This window comes from Lissotriton helveticus, chromosome 2_1 (genome assembly GCF_964261635.1).
Source record: "Lissotriton helveticus chromosome 2_1, aLisHel1.1, whole genome shotgun sequence".
NCBI classification, from domain to species: Eukaryota; Metazoa; Chordata; class Amphibia; order Caudata; family Salamandridae; genus Lissotriton; species Lissotriton helveticus.
The window spans coordinates 1,815,961,384-1,815,988,910 of NC_136059.1; positions in this window are offsets into that span (position 1 = coordinate 1,815,961,384).

The window sequence follows — 27,527 nt, forward strand, 5'->3', positions numbered from 1 at the left end:
TTGTCCATAATTGTGTAATAAATTCACTTTTCAAGCCTTTTCAATGCTAACAGAGCACATTGCTTGCTAAATTAATAATGACTAGTTTATCCACTTCTGTGTGGTATTATTGTCTAGCAGGCACATTTAAGGTTTCCGTAAAGTTCTAGTTAGCTCAAAACTCAGATGGGGCCTGATTCACAAAGGACCTTTACACTCCTAGAAGAGGCCCCACAGTCATTGTGGGGGCCTGCACTCAGAGCGGTACCTCCACAATGGGTAGCTGCAGTACTGAGATCCTGCCACAAGTGCTGGAACCCCTGCTGCGACTGCGGGGTCACCGCCACAAGTTCCCTCTTTGCTCTTGTTGGAAATGGGATCCCCGGCTGGCCAGGGCTTTCGCCAAAGTCAGTCAGAGACCACCACTCCCAAGTCAGGGCAAGGGAGTTACACGCCAAGATAACCCCTACTCACCCTCTAGGTAACGTGGCGCGAGCAGCAAGGCTAAACTTGGAGGCGATGTAAGTTAAGTATTTGCGCACGCACCCCAGCAACAACACCCAAAGGCCCACCACAAAGGAAACTCCACACAAGGTTATATAAAAATAGCCTTTGTATTACACCAAAACTCATTAGATAAAACACACACTTTACAATGTGCCAGAGGCACGGGCAGAATTTACAAGGGATTATTTACAAGACAGGGCCACCTGGACCACTGTCAGGAATCAGCACTTTTAGAAGTAACACTTAGAAGGTAAAATATAAATGTACTTTAGCACAAAATAGCACACAACCAGTAACTACTGGTAACAGGACCTCACTAGCACCACCTGCACTAGGGAGAAAACAACCACCTATGTATCACAATACCTGTAGGGGTGTAAGAACATACACATGATGCAATGCATGACATTCATTCAGAGGTGTAAAGGCACATGACGCATAAAAACACATTCAGAGGTGCAGGGAGGGAAAACACATGAGGCATCACATTACATTCAGAGGTGTAAAACACAGGGTGCGCAAAACATACTACACATTGTACATTTCCTAACACCCAAAAGCAATAGGACATAGATCATAACAGCATCTAAACCTTTAGCGCAGAACTCACAAAGTCCAGGTTGCGCCACTGCGCCAGAACCTAAACGTAGCAGCTGCCCACGACTTGCTGGGCAGCTGAGGGACAGGACATGGGGGCCTAAACGCTGCAGCTGGCACTAAGTGCTGCGCAGCTGGGGGAACGCCAGGGATGAAGGAGTGCGCCTCACTCCTACAGTCCAGAACATGTCCCTAGGGAGGAAGAAAGACCTACACGGTGCAGCTGCCCACTACTTGCTGGGCAGCTGGGAATCATTTAAATGGGGCCTGGGCTCTCAGTAGCCCTGAAACCACATGTGCCACACCTGGGAGCCATCTGGCTCTGGAAATAACTGTCCCCATCGTTGGAGCCCCTCATGGCTCTGCTGAAAGGCCCGGGGACTTGGAAATAATGTCCGCTGGGGAAGCGGCCCGCTTCCTTCTTGTGCCACTCGCTCCAAATACCAAATGTCCCCATCGTTGGAGTCCCACTTGGGGACTCTAGGCACAACTAGGCCCGCGTGGAGCCCTCAGGCTCCTAACATAAATCGAATGCCCAGCCAGGGGAAGGTCAGCCCTCCCTCTACACTCACAGGGCCCCCCTTCAGCCCCTTTTCACTCACCGGCTACTCGGGACTCTGCTTCCGGGGGCGGCGGGGGGAAACTATCTCCGGGGCTCCCTCCTGGACATGGGAGCCCCGCAACATTCAGCGCTCTGTCTCTGGCGGCCCCGGGGCTCTCCCCAGCTCACGGGAGCCCCGGGCGGCCATCACTCGGCCTCCTTCTCCTTCCGGTCGGCGGCGGTCCTCTTCCGGGGCTCCCTCCTGGTCCTGGGAGCCCCGCAACCTTTCGGGGGACTTTCTGCTCGTCCACCGGTGCTCCCAACAGCTCACGGGAGCCCGGTCAGCAGGCGGCCAATCACAGGGCAGAGGCGGGCGGGACTTCCCCGCAAAACCGGAAGTCCCGCCCCGAGTCAGGCACCGTAGTGCCTGGCTTCCTGTTTTGCAGCGCTCGGGCCGCGGCGGTGAATCTCGGGGGCATTTCAGAGGGGTGGCACCCTCGAGATGAAATTTAAAAGGTACCAGCGAGGTGGGCACTCGCTCAGGACCAGATAAACGGGGTGGCACCCGCAATTTAAGAATAAAGTGCAACGAAGCACTCTGGGGCACCAAAAAGGGCAGGAGCGCTTCCCTCCGAGGGAAAACGACAGCGCTCTGCCCAGGCATGCAAAGTAAAGCGCTCACGGGGCGCTAAGGGCAGCCACAGCCCTGGGGCAATAATCCAGCATTCCCAGCGCTCTCTGAGAGAGGGAAGCGCTTCCAGGCGCTAGGCAACAGCAAGTCCTTCAGGGGTCCATCAGCAAGCCAGGGGCTGGGCAGGGCTCAGGGAGGCAAGCCATCCCTGAGCCCAAGCAGCAGCACGCCCCTGGCAGATTCAAGCAGAAAACAAGAACATTTTCATGGGGTCACAGCCCCTCTTTTATACACCTTTTCCCTTTGTCTTTAGGTGCAGGGTGGGGGCAGAACCAGTCGCAGCTGGTTCTGGAGCACTCTTGATGGCCCAACCACCCATTCTATTCACTGGCAGGGCTTGGGTCATCAGTCACACCACAGGGGGGCGGAGCCAGCATTGTGTGGGGAAAACCCAGCCCATCCAGGACACAGGTACACTCCTCCCACACATCACTCATGCTAATCTCCCACTCACCACCGGGGCAGACCCACACAGACTTCCTGGAGCCTGGCATCCCAGCCAGCTCCAGCCAATCACACGCCAGCACCCTCACAGCACACGTACAGCCATGTCTAGAAATGGCGCTTCCCTTCTAGACACATACATGCTGCATACACCATCTCGCAGCATTCACTCCCCCGAATTCACACATACCAAACTTGACCATGCACACCTCACGCATCAGGAACTACCAGGGACACAGACATTCCCCATGCATTCCTATGGGAGGGCAGGCCAATCTCACACACGCACTCAGGGAGAGCACGCACTTTACACTGCGCCACAGTGTCAAAGTGCGCAAAGGACAGAAATCACTATAATTTAAGGCAAAAAGTTCAGGGGTGAACCTGCCAGAAGGCCCAAGTCCAACACGACCCCCTTCCAGCCAAAACGCAGGGGAGACCAATCACCACCGTGATGGACTTCCCTGCTTGGGGCGATAGAACACGGACGCGGGCCCGCACTGCAGGGACACCCTCCGGTTCTACGCCAAGTTAATCCATAAGACAAGCACATCCTTAAAAAAAACACAGGCCCAACTAGGCTACCCCACTGGTACTCCTTAGCTGTCCACGGCTAGGACCAGGCCCTAGGCCACCTAGATACCACTGGTCCTTGCCAATACACAGAGTGGGGGGTAGTAACCCCTGGCCTGCACTAGCCATTCTCCACTCCCTCTCAGTGTAGTTCCAAACTACCACTGATCCTTCAACCTAGGGTCCGCACCCTCAGGCTGACCAGAGGTCACGGGCAGGAATGCCCCACCCTACCTCTATTTCTGAAGCACCCTCCAGAACACAACTCTCCCACCAGTTTAGGACCTGACTTCCTCAGCAGCAGTGTCCACAGTCAGACCAGCACAAGATCGGTGTAGTAAGGCGTTGCACTTTGCGGGTTGCCAGATGCGGCACAGGCGGCGGCTCGCGGACCGCGTCGAGACGGGGACGGCGAGCGGCATAGACTGCGCGGCCGAAGGCAGACGCGGCTTAGTGCGGTGCCTACAGGACACCAGGCTGGTCATGACAGAGTCACAGCTCCCTCAACTGGTTTACCACCTGGGATTCAAATTCACCGGTGCACAGGGGTCAGACTTCCTCTGACCCCCTTCCAGAGTTCTGCACCCTCCCACTGTAGAACAGGGTCCCTCCACTTAAGGTAGGCCCCACCTGCTCTCAGGGTAGTACCACAACACTCAGCCAAGAACCCTAAAGATCCCTGCTAGACCTGTACCACCCCTTCTGGGAAACACAGGGTCTCTTCACTTAAGATGAGCCCCACCTGTGTTCACAGGGGTACCCCTAGAAGACAAACCGGCCAGGACACTGGCTACAGTCGCCCTGCCGTCCAGGACAGGCAACACCTGAACCTGGCTCCCTAACCTAGGGACGCTACCCTTTGGTTAGATGCCTGGCACACCAGGACTTCTACAAGTTGAAAACAAAAATCTAAGACTTTCTCTCCTCCTTCAGCAGCAAGGCAACCACTGCAGGTCAATACCCCATACAGCTTACCCGGTTCCTTCTCATCAGGCAGGAGTTCCCTCTTGTAACTTCAGGACACTACATACAGTTGCCCTGACGTCCAGATCCGGAAACACCGGCTACTGGCTCCCCAACCGAGGGACGTACCCTTTGGTCAGATGCCTGGCGCACCAGGACTTCCTTGAGGGTGACACAACTAATGTGTCGTGTACAAGTCTGCCTGACACTCAGGACAGAAGTGGCATCACCATGGTCACTCCCTGGCGACACAACCCTTCTGGTTGGCCCCTGACCCACTGGCTCTTCCACTGGGGAACCTATCCCCCTCGCACCCCTCCATCTGGACTTCTGCACCCTCCCAACTGGAGCGGTACTGCCAGACACCAGAACTACTGGAACCCTGGTTACAGAGGTTCCACGTTCTCCAGACACTCTGGAAGATCCTCCTCAAATGACCTATTGGTACAGCCTAGGCCCCCGACCTGATGTTCCCTTCAGAAACATTCCAGGCCCTGACACTGGGTTTCGGGCACCTGGAGACATGCAGTCCCACCCACTCCTTCTCCTCTTGAGACAGGACGTGAGCCCCTACACCGAGACCTAGCTGGGCTACACTGAACCTCTTCCACCACGCTGGGCTGGAAGACACCTCAGACACTCCTTTTGGAATCACTCCATCCCCTATGCCTCTCTCCTCCCAGAACATTACCAACTCCAAAATTCTGTCTCTCAACAGACCACAGAAATCAAAAAGCAGGCTCCACTATCTGCAGACGTTCTTGGGAAAAGTTCAACACACAGGACTTTAGGTATCTGAACAAAACAAGCATTCAGCAAGCTCCCCATCCAGAGAACTTACAAACACGTCCAGTGCCACACACCATTCATCCACACACACCCCTCCCCAGACTGGTAAGGCAGTTTCTACCACCCCTGACTTCTCAACCTGACCACACTTGACACAGGTACCATTACTCCAGGGCAGGGACGGGGGACACATGCACTGGACACACTTATGCTGCCACCACTGGATCCCACCCTTCTGGTGAATCCAGAAAACACACTGCACTTAGGGGGATGATCTACCCTCCCGAGCTAGGGACACCTAACTCAAAGTGCACAAGAAACACATTTCCACAGAAATGACATTTTCAGCAAACTTAAACAATAATCCCCAAAATGTTTTTATCTAAAATGCAGAGTTTTGTGGTGTAGCCAGCTGCTACTAAGGTACAACGCAAACACAAATCCTTATCCCACCGCTTGCCGCCAATGTTGGAAATGGGATCCCCGGCTGGCCAGGGCTTTCGCCAAAGTCAGTCAGAGACCACCACTCCCAAGTCAGGGCAAGGGAGTTACACGCCAAGATAACCCCTACTCACCCTCTAGGTAACGTGGCGCGAGCAGCAAGGCTAAACTTGGAGGCGATGTAAGTTAAGTATTTGCGCACGCACCCCAGCAACAACACCCAAAGGCCCACCACAAAGGAAACTCCACACAAGGTTATATAAAAATAGCCTTTGTATTACACCAAAACTCATTAGATAAAACACACACTTTACAATGTGCCAGAGGCACGGGCAGAATTTACAAGGGATTATTTACAAGACAGGGCCACCTGGACCACTGTCAGGAATCAGCACTTTTAGAAGTAACACTTAGAAGGTAAAATATAAATGTACTTTAGCACAAAATAGCACACAACCAGTAACTACTGGTAACAGGACCTCACTAGCACCACCTGCACTAGGGAGAAAACAACCACCTATGTATCACAATACCTGTAGGGGTGTAAGAACATACACATGATGCAATGCATGACATTCATTCAGAGGTGTAAAGGCACATGACGCATAAAAACACATTCAGAGGTGCAGGGAGGGAAAACACATGAGGCATCACATTACATTCAGAGGTGTAAAACACAGGGTGCGCAAAACATACTACACATTGTACATTTCCTAACACCCAAAAGCAATAGGACATAGATCATAACAGCATCTAAACCTTTAGCGCAGAACTCACAAAGTCCAGGTTGCGCCACTGCGCCAGAACCTAAACGTAGCAGCTGCCCACGACTTGCTGGGCAGCTGAGGGACAGGACATGGGGGCCTAAACGCTGCAGCTGGCACTAAGTGCTGCGCAGCTGGGGGAAGGCCAGGGATGAAGGAGTGCGCCTCACTCCTACAGTCCAGAACATGTCCCTAGGGAGGAAGAAAGACCTACACGGTGCAGCTGCCCACTACTTGCTGGGCAGCTGGGAATCATTTAAATGGGGCCTGGGCTCTCAGTAGCCCTGAAACCACATGTGCCACACCTGGGAGCCATCTGGCTCTGGAAATAACTGTCCCCATCGTTGGAGCCCCTCATGGCTTTGCTGAAAGGCCCGGGGACTTGGAAATAATGTCCGCTGGGGAAGCGGCCCGCTTCCTTCTTGTGCCACTCGCTCCAAATACCAAATGTCCCCATCGTTGGAGTCCCACTTGGGGACTCTAGGCACAACTAGGCCCGCGTGGAGCCCTCAGGCTCCTAACATAAATCGAATGCCCAGCCAGGGGAAGGTCAGCCCTCCCTCTACACTCACAGGGCCCCCCTTCAGCCCCTTTTCACTCACCGGCTACTCGGGACTCTGCTTCCGGGGGCGGCGGGGGGAAACTATCTCCGGGGCTCCCTCCTGGACATGGGAGCCCCGCAACATTCAGCGCTCTGTCTCTGGCGGCCCCGGGGCTCTCCCCAGCTCACGGGAGCCCCGGGCGGCCATCACTCGGCCTCCTTCTCCTTCCGGTCGGCGGCGGTCCTCTTCCGGGGCTCCCTCCTGGTCCTGGGAGCCCCGCAACCTTTCGGGGGACTTTCTGCTCGTCCACCGGTGCTCCCAACAGCTCACGGGAGCCCGGTCAGCAGGCGGCCAATCACAGGGCAGAGGCGGGCGGGACTTCCCCGCAAAACCGGAAGTCCCGCCCCGAGTCAGGCACCGTAGTGCCTGGCTTCCTGTTTTGCAGCGCTCGGGCCGCGGCGGTGAATCTCGGGGGCATTTCAGAGGGGTGGCACCCTCGAGATGAAATTTAAAAGGTACCAGCGAGGTGGGCACTCGCTCAGGACCAGATAAACGGGGTGGCACCCGCAATTTAAGAATAAAGTGCAACGAAGCACTCTGGGGCACCAAAAAGGGCAGGAGCGCTTCCCTCCGAGGGAAAACGACAGCGCTCTGCCCAGGCATGCAAAGTAAAGCGCTCACGGGGCGCTAAGGGCAGCCACAGCCCTGGGGCAATAATCCAGCACTCCCAGCGCTCTCTGAGAGAGGGAAGCGCTTCCAGGCGCTAGGCAACAGCAAGTCCTTCAGGGGTCCATCAGCAAGCCAGGGGCTGGGCAGGGCTCAGGGAGGCAAGCCATCCCTGAGCCCAAGCAGCAGCACGCCCCTGGCAGATTCAAGCAGAAAACAAGAACATTTTCATGGGGTCACAGCCCCTCTTTTATACACCTTTTCCCTTTGTCTTTAGGTGCAGGGTGGGGGCAGAACCAGTCGCAGCTGGTTCTGGAGCACTCTTGATGGCCCAACCACCCATTCTATTCACTGGCAGGGCTTGGGTCATCAGTCACACCACAGGGGGGCGGAGCCAGCATTGTGTGGGGAAAACCCAGCCCATCCAGGACACAGGTACACTCCTCCCACACATCACTCATGCTAATCTCCCACTCACCACCGGGGCAGACCCACACAGACTTCCTGGAGCCTGGCATCCCAGCCAGCTCCAGCCAATCACACGCCAGCACCCTCACAGCACACGTACAGCCATGTCTAGAAATGGCGCTTCCCTTCTAGACACATACATGCTGCATACACCATCTCGCAGCATTCACTCCCCCGAATTCACACATACCAAACTTGACCATGCACACCTCACGCATCAGGAACTACCAGGGACACAGACATTCCCCATGCATTCCTATGGGAGGGCAGGCCAATCTCACACACGCACTCAGGGAGAGCACGCACTTTACACTGCGCCACAGTGTCAAAGTGCGCAAAGGACAGAAATCACTATAATTTAAGGCAAAAAGTTCAGGGGTGAACCTGCCAGAAGGCCCAAGTCCAACAGCTCTATTTTGCACAATGCATATTCACCTGATGCCAGGTGTTTTGGCCATAACATGCTGGGTAAAGAAGTGTAGCTGGTGTCAGATTCTCACTGGTGTTCCTGTGTTCTCATTTGGACTCAATCTTGCAAAGAGAGGGGATGAAAAGAGTGGAAACGGGACAGTGTTGCAGATGTAACAGCAAGAAGACTGGAGGAGCAGAAGTATTTTTTGTCACTCTTTCTCTGTCCCATCATCTCCCATGCTCACTTTATGAGCAGGCACTTGACTCCGCCTGTTCTTCACTCTGGTGAATATTTCAGAGGGCTTGCAGTGCACTTTGTGGGAAGCCTATCCTTGGTTAGAGAGGATCCAGTCTAAAAGCCTTAGATCTTGATCCTGAAAAGTTGAGTATCTACTACTAGACAAAGTCCCTGGGTAACAGGCATCAGTGAAATTGTCAGAGAGAGGTCAGCCAATATGGTAAGCAATGCCAAATGAAATTAAATGCATGCCCAGTGTAGCACTGGCAAAATGAATACACTGGGGAGTAAATGTTCTGGAGAGCAACTGTGTAGGGAGTAGATTGAACCATGTTGTTCATGGACTACATATTGGGGTAACTGCCTTATTTCCTATAAGCCACAACATACTCACACAATACATTTGCTGTTTTTCAACTGAATAACACCTGCACTCAAATTTATTATTGAAAAAAATGCGACACAAACGGAAACTGTGTAACATTCAATAACCTCACATTACTTTGAGCATAAAGCCTCAGGTATGTTCTCAATTAATGGATTTCAGAAGGATTTCCATATCAAGCGCAGTGCCTCACATGACCATGTAAAGAGGAACCATGCATAAAACGTTTCCCGGTCAACTATATTTATCTGTAACATGTCTACAAATTATTTCCTGAAGAATAATGTTTCCTTGACCATTTTATTTCTATCAAATGTATATCTGAAGCCTTGGCAAAAAAATCAATGTTAGTTCATGTTTATTCAATGAATTACACTACCTTTCATTCAAAAAATAAACGTCTTCAATAAAATTGCACCAGTTCATATTGGGTGTAGATGGAATGTTACCTAATAGAATATGAGAACTACTTACTGTTATATTTGATTTCGAGCATAATGTTTTAATCCAAATTCCAGAAGTAACTACCTCACCTGGGTAGTATTGCACTCCTGGGAAATGGGAAACTCCATATATTAGTCCAGAGATTGGCAGACAAAGGCGGAAGGGGGCAGACCACCCACCCCAAGCAGCACCGCAGCAGTCACCGCATCCATTCCCAACGCCGCACTGTCAAGCTTATGCGTGGATGCGCTGCTGAAATTGGATGGCGGGCCCCCCCAGCACAGGAGTCTCTGGCAGACAAAGGAAGATGCGGGCCCCAGGTAGCACCGCAGTATTTGTCACATCCTGGCACCAAACCATCACGTTCGCACCTGGAAGTGCTGTTACAATTGGACGGTGGACCCTCCTATTTTATCCACCTTGTTGCCTACTCCTGCTGTATTAGCGACACCTCCTCCTGAGCCATTATCTCCCAGGCTCCTACTATCTTCCTCCCCAACTACAGAGGCATTGAGTTCTCCTGCTTCCAAATGGAAACAGAAGGCCAAGAAGGCAGCCAAAGCCCATATGTTCACATATCAGGCACAGGAGAGCACACAGTCTAAGTCTAGAGTGGAGTAGATGCTGACCCACCTGGCGACTCTTACTGACTTATTATCTCCTCTCTGGACCAGATTGGACGAAATGTAGACAGCCCCTAGGGAATTGTCAAGTAAAATGGATATTTTTTTTACTTTTCACATCAAGTACCATCAACACCCACCACCGCATTCCCAACCCACAGTTGATGCTATGTCTTTAGCTAACTCCCGGAGTAGTGGTAGTAATTTGTACGCAAATGACCTACTAAAGTCCAAGGTGGTATTGGCTCAGACTACCCCTCTAGGTCTGATGAGCCCCCTTAATATTGTAGATGTATTTCCCTAGTCTGACCAGTCCACTTTGGCCCCAATTATGGAAGACACCCATGCGCAAAGAAGCTAATAAATAAAGCTTTCCAGTTACCAGTAATTGACCTTCCCCCAGCATGTGCACCTTACACTGTTTTATTATCAGGTGTACCTGGACTATCTTTAGACAAGGTGGAATCCACTAACCAATTGACTAATAAAGCTTCACATTGGTGAGCTTTACACTCTGGTTACACCATCAGGGATCATCAAAGACATTTTGATGGCATGGAGGGTTGCTTGGATAGGGCCCCCAAGGAAAAACTTTGGGGGAGATTGCTTTATCATTTTGGTGTGATATCCAGAGCAGGCAAGGAAACTTCTTCAAGGGATTTCTAAATCATTTTTCCGAGGATCATTTATTGAATTACTCCAGCTGGGCTTTTTTATTATAGACCTCTGTCGCGTAACCGAGGGGTGGATCATCAAATTATGGGAGGGTTTGAAGATGCTAGAATAGGGCTGCTTCAGCCACTCACAAAATGTTTTGCTCCCCTAGCAGACCTTAATGATTTGGGATTGACTTCACGAGGCAAAGGCGACACCTATTTGATGGTGGATGTTAGATTTTCCCAAGGGGGCCCGCACCAATTATTTTAACTGCCCCTGGTTAGTGCATCAAAGCTGTATTTTAGCCCCTTTTTCATTCTCTATTTACATTAATGGCATCAAAGCTGCCTTTCTGGCTCTTCAGTTCGATTCCCCAAGAGTGGGCAGAAAATCTTTGCCAGGTTTCCATTAGGCCAATTATGCAGTACTCATGGCCCACAGGGAACTGGGCTTGCGGGTTTTAATAGATGGGTATGTTGCTTTTATGAACAGACTGGACTTAGTTGTTAATTTTACTAAGTCTTATGTCCTGGTTGCAGGTCCCCGGGGTCTTTGGCCAAAAAGTTTTAAAGCTGGCAGTCACATCCTAGAAAGTTCCCGGTTTGCCCCAAACTAGGAGTAATATTGTATGATCAATTACAGTGGTGTTCCCTTTTAGAGGGGAAATTGAGGGATTTGAATAAATCCACGGGTGCTATTTCCAGTTTTGCTAGTACATTGGCTTTGTGGTTGCCTGGGTCTTCTTGAAATTGTATCAGTGCAAACGTATTTCTAAGGATTTATATGGCAGTGAAATATGGGGGTTTGTTGCTGCACATAGGCTACAGGTGGCTAAAAATATTTTTTGCTGCAGGTTCTGCAAGTCCTGCAAGGCACGCCAGCTTGGTAAGTGCACCAAAAGTTATGGGTTGGTTTTCTGCTGCATGAAGTGGCAATCAAATCTTTATTGTGCTAGATTAAGATATGGACAAGTGAAAATAATATGATTCTCTCAGACTGCCTTTCCATGGAGCATGGTAGCAAAATTATTTGGCTACGGTATGTAAAGGAATCTTTTTTTGCTCTCTGGAGGCCAAACATCTTTCTTGCACACATTACTATAAGTCCCGGAGATGTAAACATTCTAAAAACCTACGCGATGAATAATCTTCTGCTCATCGTAAAGACAGTGTACTTAGGAAACCCTCCGTGAGGATGTATGCTATGTTAAAATCCATTTGGGGTATGGAGTATTATCTTTTTTCTCTTAGTAGTGCCCATGATAGATTTTTAATCACTAGTTTTAGATTTAATTATCTCCATTTTCTGTTAGCTTCCCCGGCAGGTGTTTTCCCCATCAAATCAAAGATGACCCTGTGCTTGTGATTCTAGAACCTCACGGGACACATTATACTTTGTACTATTGTGCAAATTCTTTTCCTTGCCAAGAAGGCAATTTCTCCATCCTTTGTTAAAGAATATGAAGTTTAGGCATTCTAGAGTGGCACTTCTGTATCTTGCAGCTCCTGCCAAATGCTTATACCATCTGTGCTGTGACAAGCTTTTTGCAGGTCGCTTACAGATCTAGGCTCTCTAGACCTAATCAAACTATGTTTGGCTGGCATCCATGTGGTACCATATAGATTATGATGTGTATTGTTTATGAATTTAAGATGCTTTTAACTCTCTTAAAAAGCGGCTGTGCGATCGTTTTATTTAATGTTTTAACTCTTGATGTATATCTCATTTTTAAATGTATGTTTTTATCTTTTATGGTCGCATGTGCTTCCGAGGAAAAGAAGAATTATTATTGTTAGTCCAGAGATAACAGACTGTGAAGTTGGATTTGGAGGGGTGGGTGATGGGCTGGGGCTAAGTCCATCAATGTGCCAGGATTTTAAAAAAAATAATGTATTCGTTGTTTGATTAAAACAACTAAATCAAAGGTTTTGCTCAAACTGTTACAATGTTACATTGCAGCAATATTTCGATGCTTGTCTGAAAAGATCAGGACAATTTTGTGGCATTAAGATTCCCATTTTAGTACATGAAGGCAATAAGGGACACACTAGAGGGAGCATGTGACATTCCATTTCAGACATTAGTTACTCTTGCCATACTACAGGATTTTTCTATTACCTCTAACATTTCACACCAAGAGAGAAAATGGGTTTCCACTGCCATGCCAACTGTTAAGATATGCATGTTTAGGCACTAGCCTACTGTTGGAAAGTGGGTTATTGGTAGAGGTAAGTATGCACCTATCACTAGGAATAAGGTGACCAATATTAGCCACTTGATCAACCCTTGGTAGCAGACAACCAGCAGTAAGGCCTATTTTAGGATACAGAAAAGTAAAGCATTAAAAAAAACCAATACATCCAATTAGTAAGACACAACACACAATACACGTCCCACACCAATTGACAAAAATAAGAAATATTCTTATGAACAACCAGACACCAAACCATCAAACATCCAATGTGGGGAACCAAAGATATGATCTTTAAAAGAATAACCACTTTATAATGCTCAAAAATGTATAGCGCCACTCTGGGACAGCTGGTTGCGCTTGGCCAGGGTAAAGTCACAGTTTGAGGTCAACCACGATGGAGCCCTGGTCTGATACACTAAGCGGGAGGCCCCGGTAAAGAGTTTACTTTCACACTTAGAAACCTTTCTGGAGCTTTTTCTTCTGACCTTGCTCGGCCCTCCAGAGCAGGTCAGATTTCACTGGCTTGACCTTCTGCAAGACACCAGTCAAATCCAGGAAGTCTGGATCTCTGGAGATTCCAGCGTGATGAACTTGAAATCCTGGCCGGGACACGGCTGAAGGCAGTCGGCTTTTCTCTTGATGTCTGGTCAGTCACCTCGGAGCTTCCTGAAGGTCTTCTTGTAAGTTCAAAGTGTAAAGTTCACCATTCAGAGTGCAGGCCTTTGGGTGCAGATACAGATTCTAGCATGGCAGTCCTACTTTTCCTTATATTTTCAGGCAGCAGATCTGAGAGACCATGAAGTTCTCACATATGTATTCAGTGTTCTGAAGTGACAAGTTGGGGGGCACCTCTGTTCAATAAAATGCTGGGTGACATCCAAAAGCAGGACAACTTCCTTTAAAGTGTAGCATCTTCTTGTCCCACAAAGCGCTGCACTTCCAAAATCAGACATGAATGATTTCTCTCCATAAGATTAAGAGCTGGATAAACCAACACACAGTGTGGATCAATTTCATTAGCTCTCCTCCCCCTGACCTCTGCAAATTCCTGTCCTAAACCTGCCATCTGGCTTGGGGTATAGGTTGTGGTGGTAGGTACGCCAGGCATTCCTTCACTGATCTGCCCTCTCTTTGAGCTCATTTTGATTTACCCAGCCCCCTCTGTAGGACCCATCCTCCTCAGCTTCGGAGCTGTCTCAATCAAATAACCTCTGCTCCGTCCTGGCTACTTATTACTCTATCTAAGCAGCCTGGCTAAGCCTGTAAGGCTGACCAATCAGCAGAGACCAATAGACGACTAGATTTTGTCATACAGAAGAGAACGTTCTGTAACTTCTCTTCGGTACTAGTTATGATAAATTCAACAAGGGAAATTGCTGGACTTTGTCAATACCAATCCATTAAGTCCTTGTATGATATTTACTCATTTCCAGCAAATAGTTATACTGAAATAAAATATTGCAACGTAAGCCTATGGAGCTAAGTGTCTACAATGGGTAAAATAAAATGGACAGTTTTTTCCGGAGAACAGCCTTTACCACGCGGATTTTACTCTGCATACCGTTACAACGCGGTTTTTAGAACGCAAGTCGTAACCACGACTTACGCTGGAGGGCGCAACAGGACAAGGAATCATTTAATTTACTACCCAACACCTTCCCTACTGTACGTAGGCTGGTGTTGGAATAGTAAATTAAAAAATTCCGATGTCCGCACCCCTACAACGCAAGTCGTGGTAACGACTTGCGTTGTAAAAACCACGTTGTAACGGTACGCATGGTAAAACCATGCGTCGTACCGTCATACATCCGTTTTTCCCTCACCGGGGCATATACAAACTATTTTATAAGGACCCTGCTTATACTTTCACTGTCCCTAGGGTACACCTAGGGGGGACCTTCAAGGGGCCTAATATGTAAAAATATGGTGATCAACGCTTTTAAAGGGCCCATGCCACCAACGTTGGATTTGCACACAATTTACTTTTAAAGACAGTCTGCAAGCCAGGCTGCCCTTAAAATGACAGCAGGCACTCAGCAGTGCACACATGTAAGTGCCTTAAAACGTCCATGCCCTATTGTATACTAGGGGCTTATAAGTAGTTTGAACCCCCTAGTCCTATTATATACTAGGGACTTATCAGTTCTGTCAATACCAATTGTGAGAATTTACTTTTAAAGACAGGCTGCAAGGCAGGACTGTCTTTAGCAGGCACGCAGCAGTGCACAGATGCAAATGCAGGAAACCTGCTGGGCCTCTAAACCTCCAAGCCCCATTTTATACTAGGGACTTATGGGTAGATTGCACCCTCTGGCATTTTTACCTACTAGGCACTTATAGGGTCCAACATTTCCAACTGAAAGTGTACCCTAGTACATGTACCATTTTTAAAATATCACTGCCACGTGGCCTGTTTAGCGAAGCCCAGGGTACAGTCAGAGTCAATTACCACCAGTAACATTCAACAAACAAACGGGGGTGAACAGGGCAAAAGGGATGACTTTCAAATACTTACACACATACTTTCAAGACACGAGAAGTAGTCGCTAGAGATGTTTGGAGTAGTAATCTGTGAGAGGATAAAGTAGAGTCTGCATGATCAAATGTCATCTTTTGAACAGGTGTATGCTCCATCTCTGGAAGAGTAAGGTGTGGAATGTTGTGACATTGCCACTGCACCTTAATAACACTCCTGTAACACCCAAGTACTGCACTGTTTAGTATCTAGTGATTCTGCTGTCATCCCCCACCGTACCCTTTTTTCCCATTCACCCATGACCCTCACCCTGAACAGTGGTTGGTACCACTGACTCCCAGTGATCCTAGCCTCTTACATCATATTTCCATCACGTACTAAGCAACCACCCCACTCAGAAAGGACATATGCACATTCCAATGTACACTGTCAGAAAGAGGGGATATATTTGTATTCTCCTGCCATTTAACAGATCTGCGGCATTAGCATCCATATTACTGCCCCTTGTTCTGTCTTCTGAGAGCTTAAACATCTTTTGGCACCTCTAAAAAAACGTACAAATTTCAACTTAGTATCCATAACTTTACTTGTGCCAACCTTTTTTCCTGTATATATTATTGTTTTTTCTATACTCCTGCCTTACTGTAGATGCTACCCTTCTCTCCATGGGGTCCACACAGTACAATTTTATTTTGCAGCCAGCAGATTTGCAGTAGTCATGGGATTCAAAGAACATAATTTAACATGAATAGAAGGTCTCAAGACGGAAACAGATACAATGAGTCTTCCCAATTAAGATGCTGCTATGTGTGGGTGCTTTGACCGCTATTAGTCGCTAAGAAACACTGCCTTGGATATCATTACTTTGGGATGCATATTGGTTGTGGGAAACGTAATTGGTATTTGTCATGTGTTTTGGAAAAAACTGTAAGAACCAACAGTTTTGTGGATGTGCAAGACAATGTAAATCTTATTATCTGGAATGTACAGTCAATTTGAGTTGATGCATAGCACTACTGATCACAGGGGGTCCATACTTTTATTTATACTATCTTGTACATTTTGAATATTCTTGCGGTAACACTCCGTTATGTTCAGATATATACTCTGTGAATATATGTTGAGTCTGGCACTTTTGTCAAATATAAATGATACTAAGATTCATTAAAAACGTAAGTCTGTATAAACGTTGAGGGTCACAGATTTACAAGCCCCTTGTGTCAACTTTTCGACACCGTTGCGTCACTTTTGTGATGCAGCGGCGTTGTAAACCATGCGCCTCTATGCTACAGATTTACAATGTGACGCATCCAGTGAGATGTGTCACATTGTAAAGCCCTGCGCTACATTATACCTGCATCAGGTATAATGTATGCAGAGTGGGCGTTCCCCGCAAAAAACCTTTTAGAAGTGGTGCAGTGAAATCAACAAGATTTCACTCAGTCACTTTTACGTCCATGCAACGTCAAAATCTTATGCCTGCTTGTAGCAGGTTTAAAGAGTGACACATCCTTACAAGTATAGGATGCCCCTGATCAGTGCTAAAGTTGCGTTGCTCTTGCGATACGACTCCAGCGCTGTGTCACACTTATGCCGACAGATGCATCACGCATCTATCTATCCTTGTGCCATGGCATGGCGCATTGTAAATGCGGCACATCCATGGTGGTGCAAGGGTTTTTTTGAGCCACGCACAATAACTGGCTTATCCCTACTAATATGCAGGGATGCACCAGTTATTGTAAATCTGCTCCCGAGTTCTCAAACCCTACTAGATGTCTTTGAAATTATAGGACAATCCTTCATGTAAACTATCCTCCAGTATTATCCATGTTAAAGTTACCTTTATTTCTGTTGTGGAAGAATCTTTTGATGCAAATTCAGATAACTGATTTGTCTGCATAGAATGATGGCAGAGTGTATCGATTTAAATCAAGATATTCTGCGATAGTACAATTTACATGAAAATCATGTTTGGATCCTTGATGTTTCTAATGTAAGGTTTTCTTCTGTGCTGTTCCTAAAGATCCACCTGTAGCCCATCACAAACGCCTCTCATGCACCTGAGTGACAATTTGTGAAAAGCAAAAATCGACCACTGCTTTTACCATCAAATAGCTTTCTACAACCATTTCGATACAAGGCTAAGACACATCAAAATTAGGCATGGGAATTGGCAGAATTTTGGCCACTCTATGTTATGCTTCTAACACAGAATTCTGACCTGATTCTGTCGACCGCCATGTGGCAGAGTTTTTACTCATGTAGATCTAAAACAGTAAGTTACTGAGCGAGAGCAAGATTTGGGGTTCCCTAGCTCAATTTTCAAATGCCAGGAGGGCACACCACAAGATTTCTCCAGGATGGGTGGTCGCAGGCAGTGACGACCATTCATGGTCAGAAAGATGCTGCTGGAGTAACAATAAGATCAACTTGAGAAGTTGTGCCCTCTGCACGCCACGTTGTGCCATTCATGCAGATTTTTCAGCACGGGACGAGCTCCCGCAACTAAATTACAGCGCGAGCACCACAACATGCCTCTTTCTGCCCGTATGCAGAATTTTGCATTATCTTGATGGGTTTTTTGTATCCCTGTATAATTCCGTGGAGTCAGTGAGTCCTGCCCAGGCCCAGTTAAAATCCTTTTTATTGTTCTTTTAGAGTAAAGCACACCTGCGCTCTGCTTAAAAAATAATGAGCACACTTTGCGATGGGAGCAGATTGGAAAAGGGTGATGTTAACTCCACAATGGACGAGTAAAACTGAAAAATACACCTTGACACGTATTATGAGTGGCCAGGTAAACCAGGGAGATTTTCCTCACTACTGAAGTAACTGATCTTGATGTAGCAGCATCTCCAAGAGAAGTGAATATCTGACCCTTTGTTGGACCCATTGATGCCCTCAGTGAAATGAGGAATTACTAGAGTTGTTTGTAATTTCGGTTTATTTTTCCCAGTCAAAATCTTCATAGGAATTAAACATTAAGAATCCACTCTTATCCACTCTTAAGGAAACAGAAACAATGACTAAAATTTCACATAAGTGTAAGCATGTCTAAAAGGTCCTGTGCCATAATCATGAAATGTGCTAAACTAATATCACATGCAAATCCCTTGAAATAATAGCATGTATTCTCTCTGTGGCAGGGAATGGGCCCATGCTTAAACAAGATTGCAAATATGAAGGCCATATAGGCTGCACATCATTTTAGGCATCTATCATTCTGAAGCTCAGTAGGGACTGGTGAAAATTGTGCCGGCTGAAGGTTATGGGCTCAATGAGAGACAGGCCTCTCAGTATTTGAACAGCAGGTTTCATGAATAGCTAGAACCTACAGGTGAAAAAAAGCAAAGCCCTGTTTGCAGATTGCTCTTCTAACTCTAACATATAACAATAAGACAAAGCCAAGGATCCGTGATTAGAGATGCAAAGACAAAATTACCTCATTTAGAGTTGGGTAGGAATGGTAAATTATTTACTTTGTGGAAGAAGTGGTAAATCCTTTGGTGGATTCTCTAAGTGAGGCAGTGCCTCTGCCTTAGGGGTGGAATTGTAAATGGACCTTATTAAAGGATTCTTTGTCAGTGGAATATACTGCATTGAAAGATTTACTGCTTCCTCCGCATAGTCAGTCTTCTCAACTTTCAGACTGGAGCTACCCAAAAAATTCTTCACAATGCAAGTTCTATTTAATGAGCTTTATTAAAATTTAGAAATATTAAGTGTTTCAAATGAGGTGAAAAAAAGATGCATATAGCCTATTCAACCATGGCTAGAGGAACCCGTTCAACTAAAGTGATCGGCAGACATAGTGGGATTGGTATCCTGTGCTAGTTGGTGATAGATCTTACAAGGCCACAACTGTAAAGACATTTTTTAAGGAGTGTGCCAGAGGCATGTACTCTCACTTTTTCAACAAAAAATGGAAATTATGTGATATGATTAATAGATTGTTTCCCAAGTACTCCTTGAAACTACTCCTTTATTCGCCACCAACATTGAATGCTGTGCCCCTTGACATAGCAAGACTATTGTGGGTCCTAATGCAAGCAAGGGAAATGGCCCCACTCCCCCCTGGTTTAACAGTACAAAAACATATAATTTGCGTGCAGTGGGCCCCTCAGACCCTTAATTCCAATTGCCACCTACAACAATACTGATAGTTATTCTCCTGTACTCTTGCATTACATGCTTGCGTGCATGTGGCTCAGCTTGCTTTGATGTGTGTCCTAACATTGTTTTTTTGCTTGCCTGTATTCAGACCTACTGGAATTATACCACTTTTCAGCAATGACAATGTCCACATAATTATAGATTTGACACATGTTCCATCATCATCTGCTTCATAATCTGCTAGTTTTAACAAAAGAAATTGTTTCAAACAGACCAAAAGATACATATATTTGGCAGCACATGTTTCTGCGCGGGTGCACTGGACATCTTTTTTTGCTTATTGTTTCACTTGGTTGTCAGGTTGGTTTTAATGAGGTGAAACCTTTCCCCAGATAGTGTTAAAACGTGTGAAAACGACAAAATAATGAGGTACCAGTATATGCCTCACAATTTGCCATTTCCTCCTGCATAATTTGGTAAACCCTGCTGCATAATTTGATTGGTCCTGTCACGTATTCACCTGTGTCACTGTGTGTACGCCACCCAAGAAATATGACTGACTCAGAAAGGAACAATCACAACAACGAGCACAGCTTCGTTTTCTCAAATAGATACTATAACACTCGAATACATGTCATGAGGCCGGAGAAAACATGTATTCTACAATTCCTTCGGATATAAGGCCCTTGCACAGTCATTCACATACAATGGGTTGCATCAGCTGGCTAGCTTGCTCCTATAAAACCATCAGTGTAAACGAGGCAATGATTCTATATTAATAATCATCCAAGGTAGCAACATCACGGATATTGTGCTTACAACCACAATCAAACTCATTCACTCATACATCCTGTTTCTATGATTCAGGGACTAGAAGTAGTTATTTTTAGGATGCGCTATATATAACAATAATACATATCTACAAAAAGCATCAAACCTGAGTATTGCAGACTTTAAATATCAAAGTTTAGGAGCTATCAGGACACCTTGATGACACCACAACAGAAACACAGATGCACTTGAGCTCTGGGGCTCTGTGAAGTTATGAATTCAATCCCTTTTTATTTTTGTAATTTTTTCTTTACAAATAGGATAAATATGAATAATGCCTGAAATAAATGTATTCAACAGTTTATTGAGGTAAAAAGTCCTTGCACGTTCATTCACCTCTCATACCATAAGCCACATCACACAAAGCAGAAGTGATTGTCAGCTGGCCCACATATCCTAAGAGTGCACGCAGGGGTTGTTTACTGGTGTTTCAAGACCTAAAAACCATGATTCGTAAGTGGAGCAAGTCTTTAATAAATAATAACCACCAACAAAGGTGTCAGCACAGATCTTGTGCTGAAAACGTCTAAGAAGGTACTGTTGCTTTTAAAGCTGAATTGGAGCAAAGCTGAAATACATCTGATTTCATTTTCCGAGGTGTACTTGCAGCCGACAGCAGCAGCAGTATCATGATGGGCTGCTCTGGCCTTAAAGAGAGTTGAGCACCTGCTTTTATGCCCTTGTACGAAGTGAATTAATATAACCCGATATTTTTTTTTTTAGGGCTTAGTTTTCAGACAGTACAACGTACAAACAGTGAGCATGGTTTTCTGTTCCTGAGCGAAGCTGCCTAAAATAATGCACTATCTCAAAGACTAAATGAACCTTCTTTAAACACTGCAGGTGCATAAACACGGGCGGTCTGCGCAGCACTGAGCCAGCTCACCAATCGAGAAATGGTCCTGGGGAAAGGATAACCGCACTACTAGGTAGACACAACAATCTCATCAGAACTTCTGGAGGAAGGAGGGCTGTATTGAGAGATACATTGCCTATGTCCTGCGCCAAATGGGCAAGACCAACACAGTATTCTAACTCAATGGAGAGGAACAGGATAATTGTAAATATGGACAGGCCATTTACCAAGTATTTTGTTTCCTATGCCGTGTAAGCAGCAGCGGCCGGGGCAGGTAAGCGAGGTAGGGCAGGGGGGCGGGGGCGTGGTGAAGCGCTGCAGGGGGGGGATTTGACAGACTACAGAATAAGAGTTATTTAATTATTTATGTTTCCTATTCTGTCTTCTGTCAACATCCCCCCACCCCATCACCTCACCACACTTACCTGCACCGTCCGCTGCTGCTTGTAATGCTGGTCAGGGGCAATATAGCCAGGTCCTGCCCAGCAATGAAGCATGCCACTGCATCCACACTGAAGCCAAATGGCATCTGTTTCTGTGCTCCAGAGTTTAGAACCCAGCTTAGAATAAGCTATTGCAGTTGATGCTAATATATGTTAAAGTATTGGTAATACTAGATCAGCCAGACAACTAAATGCACGTGTAGCAAGAGCAAAAATAGGGAGGCACATTTAAAAAAAATGTTTGTGCAGTTTCAGGTGGCATAGTAAATCTAACCCATTTGAAATGCAAAACATCCCTACTTTTGCTTAAATCAAAACATAACCTCTCCAAAACCCAACACATTCCCTACTGTTCTTTACATTGGACAGCATGTGGTCCATCTAACCTCTCCAACGTCCGATACTATTCATGCTTTCAATTATGTTAGAGTGGGAATTGTAAACGTGACCCATCCTAAACGCAATACTTTTCCTATTGTTGCTCAGCCTAGAGTGAAATCAGACCCAATCAAAGTCCAACACTTTGCCTATCATGTTGAAGTGAGAATATTAAATCTGACCCTTCCATAGTAATGTAATCTAATGCAAAAGGCAATTCTAGCACACTGTTACTCCGAGGAGTGTCCTGGCTCTCTTCACTTCCAGTTGGGACAAACTGTATGAAGCAACATCAATAATACAAAAAAAGCCATGTTTTCAACTTCTTCTGGTGCTGGGGGTAGATGAAATGCATCTTAACTCCAAAGGGATTTTCGCCAGAAAGAGGTTGGCTGAGGGCAGACACCTGGAGGGATCATAAACACGTATTCTTGCTGTCAGATATCCTGCACCAGTCTGATGAAGAGCTCTGTGGATCAATAGCAAGGTCTTGAAAAGTCCAACACGTTTCCTACTGTTGCTAAGATTGAAGTGCAAATAGTAAATATGACACCTTCAATGTCCAACAGTTACCCTACTATTGCTTATTTAAGATTGTCAATATGTATTCCAATTGTTTTATTTTTATTATATATTTTAAAAGAAATTATTAAGTTAAACAATTTGTAATTTTGTAATGGTTGTCAATTATTTCCATTTTTTCTATTTATTTATAATTTGACAGTTATTTTTGAATTGTGTAACATTTTAACATTTTTTAAGCACATATTTTTAATTTTCGAATTGTATACTTTAAAATGTTATCTTAATTATATGTAATTATGTTATTATTCGAAGCTTACGTTTCTTACTTCAATTAAATATAATGCTACATGTATTACATTTCATATACCTACCTATTTTTGACAATATTCTGGTCTTCAATATTTTTGTGTTTAAATTTTTATTATACAAGGTATGTAAACATGATATTTTGGTTCATAATATGTTTTTGCTGTTATTTGAAATCGCAATATTCTGATTCTTGATATTATGTCATACAAGCAAAGCCAGAGGGAGTAGGCATGGTGAGGCCAGTTGGACCATATTTACTAAATCAAGTCTGTATGAATGTGTATTTTTTAGCTTGCTTCTTGTTCTGATTGCCTATATGTTCTTGTATGTTTCTGTAGGTGTGTGTACTGTGTTGTCAGCTTTAATGTGGTTTTTCCGTGTGCCATACATCGTTTCTCTTCAAGGAACTCGGAAGAGGGGTGGGCAGGAGGTTTACATTATTTGTTAATCAGTATCTTTATGACCGGGTGCCCAGCATCATATATGGGATATCATGTGAAAACCTTCAGGCTTTAAGGATTAGTAAACTCTGGCAATACAGAAATGCTGTAATTTTGTTAGAAACTATTTCTGGTGACAGAAGGTAGAAGAGAATTCATCTCCCTGACCAGCCGCGGCCGGTAGTGGGAGTACCGGCCGGGCGGTGATGTGGGGAGGGGGAGGGGCAGGGTAGGGGGTAGTTATGTATAGAATCCAGACCTTTACAGGTAAGTAACATAAAAATAAATAAAACGAATTTCGTTGCGCCCACTGCATCGCATTTGATGATGCAGTGCACGCAACGAAATTCGTAGGCCAGAGTACAACGACTAACATCATGGCGCTATCTCTTCTGACAGACGCGGCAAAATCTACCAAGAGTTCATTATTTCTGTGCTTTATAGATTACAGCTCCGCGTTCGACCATGCAGACCGGAGCAAACTTTGGCAGAAGCTGGAAAAATGGGGGATTCCAGGGCCACTCCTACAGCAGCTGATAATGCTATATACCAACACCTGTGTCAAGATCAAACTGGGCACTGGTACGCACCTTTCAAGGCAAATCAATACCACCAAAGGCATGAAACAAGGTTGCGTCCTAGCCCCTATGCTGTTCAACCTCTTTCTCGCAGATCTCCCCAGTGAACTGGAGAAAGCCAAATCACATGCTCCGCGGCTGGGCGACACCTCACTCTCAAACCTCTTATACGCTGACGACCTGGTCCTCATCAGTCGGATTCCTATTGGACTCCAACATCTTCTGGACACTACCAACACATTTTCCATAAGCAACGCACTAAAGATCAACTTAAAGAAAACAAAAGTCATGACAATGAATTACAACAAAACAAAGAAACTCGCATGGTTTCTGGACGGACAGAGGTTAGACCAGGTAGCCACTTACAAATATCTAGGCGTACTTATAGGCAATAGAGGCTCGTTCAAACACCAACTAGAGGCCATCCGTCGGAAGGGCACGACATTCTATCTATAGATAAAACCCTTGAAGAAAGCGCTCCCAGACCGGTAACTGGACCCCCTTCTGCAGGTGATTAGAGCGCGCTTACAGCCCATGCTCACATATTTAACTTCAATTAACATGCCTTTGGGATCCTCACAAGCAAACTCCCCTTATTTCAGGTGTATGTGAAGGAACACCGACTTACTCCTTTCTGCAATCAGCCCAGAATTTCCATTGCCCAAGAAACAAAGCACCCTCCGGCACCAGCCTCTAAGCAAATTAATATCCAGATCTGTACCTTTTAGAAATGCCTCTTCTATCATGTCAAACATTCTTGCAAGAGGCCCTAAAGTGTCCAAGAGCTTGTCTTCACACTTCTTAGGAGGTCATTCAAGATCCTTTCTAGGATCTCTACCTAATTTAGACATATATGTGATTAACTCTGGATCATGGATCAAGGTTCAGAGTCATCAAATACTTTTCCCCAAGCCAAACCCAGGACCAGAAATGCAATGATCAAGTCTTAACAGTACGTTTAGGGCCATTTGCTGTCATGGACACTTGGCCTACCCACACAAGTGAGGTACCATTTTTATCTGGAGACCTGGGGAAATACTGGGTGGTAAGAAATTAGTGTCTGCCTGGTGATTCCACAAGTTTTCCATACACAAATGTGAGGAACATGTGATTTTTTGTCAAAATGTGATGTTTGCAGGGGATTTTGGGAAGGAACATGTTAGGGGATCCATACAATCACACCTCCCTTGACGCCCCCAGATGTCTAGTTTTCAGAAATGCCTGGGTTTGGTTGATTTTCTTACTTGGCCACCAAGCCCAGGACCAAAAACGCAGGTGTTTCCCTCTCAAAACCTGGTCTTTTTTTGTGATCGATAATGTTCAATTCTCCACGGTGTGTTTTAGGCCATTTCCTGTTGCGTACATTAGGCCTACCTACACAAGTGAGGTTCCATTTTTATTTGCTGGGTGGGTGGAAGTTTGTAGCTCCCAAAGATTCCAGCACTTTCTATCACGGAAATGTGAGGAACATTTGCTTTTTTTGACACAGTTTGAGGTTTGCAAGGGATTATGTGTAACAGAATCTGGTGAGAGCCACACAAATCACCCCATCCTAGATTCCCCTGGGTGTCTAGGTGTAAATAATGTACAGGTTTGCTAGGCTTTGTCTGAGCTGGGGCCCAAAATCCACAGCAAGACACATTGCAAAAAAAGGGTCAGTTTTCTGTGGAAAATGTGGTGTCCACATTGCCTTTTGGGCAGTTTCCTGTTGCTGGCACTAGGCCCACACACACAAGTGAAGTACCATTTTTATTGGGATACTTAGGAGAATGCAGGGTAGGTGGAAATTTGTGGCCTCCCACAGATTCCAGAACAAAGTTTGAGGTTTGGAAGGGATTCTGTGTAACAGAACCTGGTGAGAGCCACACAAGTCATAACATCCTGGATTCCCCTGTGTGTCTGGTCAAAAATTTACAGATTTTCTAGGTTTCCCTAGGTACGGCTGAGCTAGGGCCCAAAACCCACAGCTAGGCACATTGCAAATAAAGGGGGCATTAGTCCTGCCCACACAAGTGAAGTAGCATTTTTATTGGAGACTTGGGGAAATGCTGGGTGAGTAGAAGTTTGTGGCTCTCAGCAGATTACAAAACTTTCCATCTCAGAAATGTGAAGAAAATGTTTTTTTTTTACAAAGTTTGAGGTTTGCAACATGGTGAGAGCCACACAAGTTAACCCATCCTGGATTCCCCTGGCTGTCTAGGTTTTAAAAAGGTACAGGTTTGCTAGGGTTCTCTAGCTGCTTGTTGAGATAGGGCTCAAAATGTACAGCTAGGCACATTGCAAAAAAATAGTCCGTTTTCTGGGAGAATATATTATGTGTCCACGTTGTGTTTTGAACCGTTTCCTGTCATGGGCACTATGCCTAACCACACAAGTGAGGGACCATTTTTATTGGGTGACCTAGGGGAATGCTGGCTGCTTGGAAGTTTGTGGCTCACCACAGATTCCAGAACTTTCCATCACAGAAATGTGAGGACAATTCATTTTTTGGGACACATTTTGAGGTTTGCAAAAGATTTTGGGTAACACAACCTGGTGGGAGCCACACGAGTCACCTCATGCTTGATTCCCCTGGGTATCTAGTTTTAAAAAATGTATAGGTTTGCTAGGTTTCCTTTGATGCTGGCTGAGATAGGGCCCAAGATTCACAGGTAGGCACTTTGCAAAAAAGGGTCAGTCTTCTATGGAAAAATGTGTTGTGTCCACATTGTGTTTTGGGTTGTTTCCTGTCATGGGCACTAGGTTTAACCACACAAAAGAGGCACCATTTTTACCAGAAGATTTGAGGAATGCTAGGTGGGTGGAAGTTGATGGCTTCCAGCTGATTCCAGAACTTTCCATCACATAATTGTGAGGAACATGTGTTTTATATTATTTTTGTACCAATTTTGAGGTTTGCAGGGGATTCTTTGTAACATAACCCTGGTGACAGCCACATCAGTCACCCCACCCTGGATCTCCCTGGTTGTTTAGCTTAAAAAACTATACAGGTTTGCTAGGTTTCTCTTGGTAGCAGCAGTTAGGGTTCAAAATCCACAGCTTGGCAAATTGTAAAAAAAGAGTCAGTTTTCAGAGGAAACATATGATGTGTCCAAGTTGCATTTTCACCAGTTTTCTGCCACTGGCACTAGGCCTACCCACACAATTGAGGTACAATTTTTATTGGGAGACTAGGGGAACACATATTAAAACCTGTGTTCTTACAAGTTATATTTCTATGCATTTCTGCCTTCCAAATGTAAGACAGTGTGTAAAAAAGAAGACATTTTGAAAAATGCCTTCTAATTCACATACTAGTATGGCTAATGGGTACCAACAAATTCAAAAATTCAAAAATTTGCAAATAAGCACTGCTTTAAAACTCAATATTTTATTCCCATTTTGGAAATACATAGATTGCTTTGATACCTATTTTGCACTCTATACATTTTACCATATGACTTGCTGAATACCGGGTACACTAAAAAAATGATTGCAAGGTGCTGCTCAGTTATTGGCTCTGGGTACCTCGATTTCTTGATGAACTTAGAAGCCCGATATATCACCACAATCAGAAGGGGCCTCCGGACATAACGGTAAATAGATTTGAAAAATGTAGTATAGTTAGAAGAAGTTGTTTATTTCAACTGCTACTTTGTATAGTAAACCTCGAAAGGAT